The following is a 5,000-nucleotide window of genomic DNA, read 5'->3' as shown; positions in this document are numbered from 1 at the left end:
AATGTTAACAATGGCTGGTTGGTCAGTGATAGTGGTTACACAGCATGACTCTTTATTTAAGGAGTCGTGCAACACAGTTAAGAGAATACAGGAGACGTTGTTTTGGGGCAAGAGCGGAGCCCGGGTGTTGACCTGAGCATGGTGACTGCTGGGAGCGATCTGAAAGGTCAGACGAGGTCAGAAATAATCGTCATCAAAGTCCACGCTGGTGTTACGGTTCTAAATTGACGTGGCAAACGTGGTCTGCTGGTCTAATGGCTTATAGACATGCTATATTGCTCGGATAAGCCAATAGACATACTATATTGCATATATATATATAGAGAGAGAGACCAATTGACATCCTATATTGCATATGTATATATATATATATATATAAACGTTTCTCGCATGCAAGGATTAAATTATTAAACAATACTTTGATACACTGCCTACAATATAAGATATAATGTCCTTGATAATAACGTTGAGAAATATAGCAAGATTAGTGAGCAAACGTTACGTAATTAACGAATATATATTTCACAGTTATAGTGTATGCACTGGGATGATTTTATAGATGCATCAGTGATAAGGTAACACAAGCGAATTAATGATCCCTGCAAAATCTGTGTTTAGGGCCCAGCTGCAGAGAAGTATTGCTCTCTAACCATCTTCATTCAATTAGAATTAAAACAGAGAACAATATCATACTATGTAAAATCTATAACAAGTAAACTAAGTAACGGTTAAAAAAAACTATTCTTGCAACAACACCAGTAACAACCACATTAACAACATGAACAACAACAAATGGGACAATATAGAAAATGTACAATTATTTATACAAATACCAACTGTGTGTGTGTGTGTGTGTATACAAACAGCACACACACACATATATATCATTTATAAGCTTAAAGGATCTCTGCCGTGACCAGGATTCGAACCTGGGTTATTGCGGCCACAACGCAATGTACTAACCACTATACGATCACGGCCGCTGGAACACGTGTACAAAGGAATCCATCCGCGAAGTTTCTTCCGAGAGCGCCATCAGTTAGCAAACCTACGGACGGAAAACCCCCGAGGCAGCGAGAGCACGGCACGGACTCCTTCAGACGAATCAACAGGAACTTTTTGTTAAGAGATTGTTCAGCGGAACAAGAAGTTCATTGTTGGTATATGTGGTATTTGTGTAAATTGTGAATTTTCTATATTGCCCAATTTGTTGCTACAGGTGTCGTTGCAAGAATGGCTTGAACAACTCTGCTCTCGAGGTGGACTTAGCCATTAGTCACAATATCACTGATCAATATTTAAAAGATTACCTCATTACGTGTAGTGTAGGCTTAGTTCAAATACCGTTACTTAGTTACTTATCTGCTTTCGATTTTACTTAGTATCATATTGTTCTTTTTGTTCTAATTCTAATGAAATAAAAATGATTAAAGAGCATTGCTTATAACAGCAGCTGGGCCCTACGCACTGTCCATGCAGGGACCATTCATTCACTTGTGTTATCTCAACACTGGTGCTTCTATAAAATCATTCATCTCAGTGCATACAGTATAACTTTATGCAATAAATATTCCTTAATTACATTACTTTTGCTCACTATTTCTATTATAGTCTCATTGTTATTATTAAGGACATTATACTATATATTGTAGGCAGTTTCTCAAGGTAATGTTTACTCATTAAATCCTTTCATGCAAGAAACGTTTATATATATATATATATATATATATATATATATATATATATATATGCGTACACACACATATACATATATGTGTGTGTGTATAGAAAGAGATAGAGATTAATATAGATATACTGCTATATATAGATATAGAAATAGATACAGATACATATATACATATAGATATATATGTATAATATATAATATATATATACATGTATTTTTTTTTTTTTGTGTGTATATGTATATATATGTGTGTGTGTATATGTATGTATGAATGTATATATATGTATATATGTGTGTGTGTGTGTGTGTATGTGTGTGTGTGTGTATGTGTGTGTGTGTGCATAGATGTGTATGTGGGAATATATATATAGAGAGAGACAAATATAGATATATCGATATATACATATATAGATAGATAGATAAGTAAATATATATATATATATATATGTACGTATATATATACATGTGAGAGGTATACCGTCTCTCTCATGCGATTATTGCAGTATTTATTCCCACGTTTAATACTTTTTGAGGTTATAATAATGCAACAAATAAATTCTTTAGCATGGCCCCGTGAAAGAGTACCCCTGGGGTTATACGGGAACGAACGTAGCGTGGCGAGACAGTGGTAGGTGGGTGGGTGCAAGCGGTAATACCTCGCCAGCTCGTTCATAAAACCCGGCTAAAACCGTTTGTGTGAACAACTGATTATTGATGGAGACACTTGTAAAATATGCATTTGGTTCGTGAAGCGTTTAAGAACAGGCAGACAGCGTAAAATAGATGTTTGAATAAAAATGAGCTGCCAACTACTTATCTCTTAGGTATGGAACTGTGACGGTTGTGGTATGTCACTAAGTTCCTTAGGAGGAGAAAGAAACACCTCGGTGTCTCGGAGCAGACTGATTTATTTTCCGTGTACACAGTGTGTGCGAAACATGCTGCCGCGGTTGTTTCGAAACGCAAATCAGTGCGGCCACTTGTTTCATGTGGTAATCCGCTGATCGCCTTTATAATGCAAGTAAATTATACCTGGTTCGTATAATTAAAACCAAGTAAAAGACTTATTAAAAGAAAGTATGATAAAATAATGAAATTGGGCTGCGAAAGATACCCCACAGACATTATTTAGTTATGTATGGGGAGAAACAGTCCAGGCCAGGCAAGCAATCTCATTAAGACGGCAGACTAAGAGGTATACACTTCGTTTTGGAGTTGTATGCTGCAATGTTGCACGAGAACGGGTTCCTCAGCTTACATACATACACACACGTATTTATGTGTATATATATATATATGTACGTGTGTATAAAAATATATACAAATACACACATACATACATATATATATATATATATATATATATATATATATATATATATAGATATGCACAAACATTTCTCTGTCTCTTCATTTATTAGCTTAAAGGATCTCTGCCGTGACCAGGATTCGAACCTGGGTTATTGCGGCCACAACGCAATGTACTAACCACTATACGATCACGGCCGCTGGAACACGTGTACATTGGAATCCATCAGCCAAGTTTCTTCTGTGAAAGCCATCAGTTAGCAAAACTCCGGACAGAAAACCCGAGACAACGAGATCACGGCACGGACCCGCAATTCTCCTTCAGACGAATCAACAGACACCTTTTCGTTAAGAGACTTTTCCACGGTATGGTGGTATTTGTGGTATTTGCGTATATCGTTGTGCATTTTCTATATTGTCCCATTTGTTGTTGTTATGTTGTTACTGCGGTTGTTATTGGTGTTGTTGCAAGAATAGCTTGATGTCTCATGTCTAATCAGTTTAATAGATTACCTCAATACGTGTACTGTAGGCTTAGTGCAAATATTCCTTTAATACCGTGACTTGAATAATTTGTTATCGATTTTACTTAGTATGACATTATTCTCTTTATCTTAATTCTAATGGAGACAAAGATATTAAAAGATCTGGGCCCTACGCATAATCTCTACAAGGACCATTCATTCACTACTGTTATCTTAACACTATTGCTCCTATAAAATCACTCATCTTAGTGCATTCAGTATAACTTTAAACAATAAATATTCGTTAGTTACATCATTGTTATTATGAAGGTCATTATACCATATATTGTAGGCAGTTTCCTAAGGTATTGTTTCATCATTTAATCCTTTCATTTATATATATATATATACGCACACGCACACAATATATATGCGTGTGTGTGTGTGTGTAGAAAGAGATAGAGATAGATATATATATACTGATATATATATAGATACAGATATAGATATAGATGTAGATAGATAAATAGATAGATAGATATAGATATACATAGATATATATGTATAATATATAAATATATATTCATGTATTTTTTTTTGTGTGTATATATATATATTTTATATATATAGAGAGAGAGGGGGAGAGAGAGAGAGAGAGGGATAGCGAGAGAAATGCGTATATATGTATGTGTTTATATATGTATATATGTATACATATTTTTGTGTGGGTATATATATAGAAAGAGACAAATATAGATATATCGATATATACAGATATAGATAGATAGATAGATAAATATATATGGATATATATATATGTGTGTGTGTGTATGTGTGTGTGTGTGTACACGCTCACGTATTTATGTGTATATATTATGTGTGTGTGTATATTTATACACACAGACACACACACACACACACATTTATCTGTCTCTTCATTTATAAGCTTAAAGGATCTCTGCCGTGACCAGGATTCGAACCTGGGTTATTGCGGCCACAACGCAATGTACTAACCACTATACGATCACGGCCACTGGAACACGTGAAGAGAGCCGTCCATCCGCGAAGTTTCTTCTGTGAACGCCATTAGTTAGCAAACCTCCGGACGGAAAACCCGAGGCAGCGAGAGCACGGCACGTACCCCCAAATTCTCCTTCAGACGAATCAACAGAAACCTTTTCGTTAAGAGACAGTTAAACGGAACGAGAACTTAAATGCTAGTAGTTGTGGTATTTGTATAAATAGTTGTGCATTTTCTATATTGTCTCATTTGTTGTTACAGCGGTTTTAACCTGCGTTGTTGCAAGAATAGCTTGAATAACTCTGCTCTTGAGGTCAACCTATTTACTCGTCAAAAACATCACTGATCAGTTTAAAAAATTACCTCAATAGTGAAGTATTTGTACAAGTATTCCTTTAGTACCGTTACTTAGTTTATCTGTTAACGACTTCACTTAGTGTGATATTGTTCTCTTTGTCTTAATTCTATTGGAAAGAGGATGGTTAAAGAGCTATACTCGCCAGCAGCTGGGCCCTAAGCA

The 5,000-nt window shown here is 35.4% G+C and overlaps 3 non-coding genes across 3 annotated transcripts; all 3 read right to left on the bottom strand.

The window, feature by feature from the left end:
- Nucleotides 1-908: 908 nt before the first annotated feature.
- Nucleotides 909-980, bottom strand: Trnah-gug. Its single transcript has one exon. It is a non-coding gene; the product is annotated as a tRNA-His (tRNA).
- A 2,141-nt stretch (nucleotides 981-3,121) lies between these two features.
- On the bottom strand, nucleotides 3,122-3,193 carry Trnah-gug. The gene has a single exon. It is a non-coding gene; the product is annotated as a tRNA-His (tRNA).
- A 1,225-nt stretch (nucleotides 3,194-4,418) lies between these two features.
- Nucleotides 4,419-4,490, bottom strand: Trnah-gug. The gene has a single exon. It is a non-coding gene; the product is annotated as a tRNA-His (tRNA).
- Nucleotides 4,491-5,000: the final 510 nt, after the last annotated feature.

This window comes from Penaeus chinensis, chromosome 19, assembly GCF_019202785.1.
Source record: "Penaeus chinensis breed Huanghai No. 1 chromosome 19, ASM1920278v2, whole genome shotgun sequence".
Lineage (NCBI taxonomy): Eukaryota > Metazoa > Arthropoda > Malacostraca > Decapoda > Penaeidae > Penaeus > Penaeus chinensis.
The sequence above is the reverse complement of the archived record's forward strand: the minus strand, read 5'-3'. Positions and strand labels throughout refer to the sequence as shown.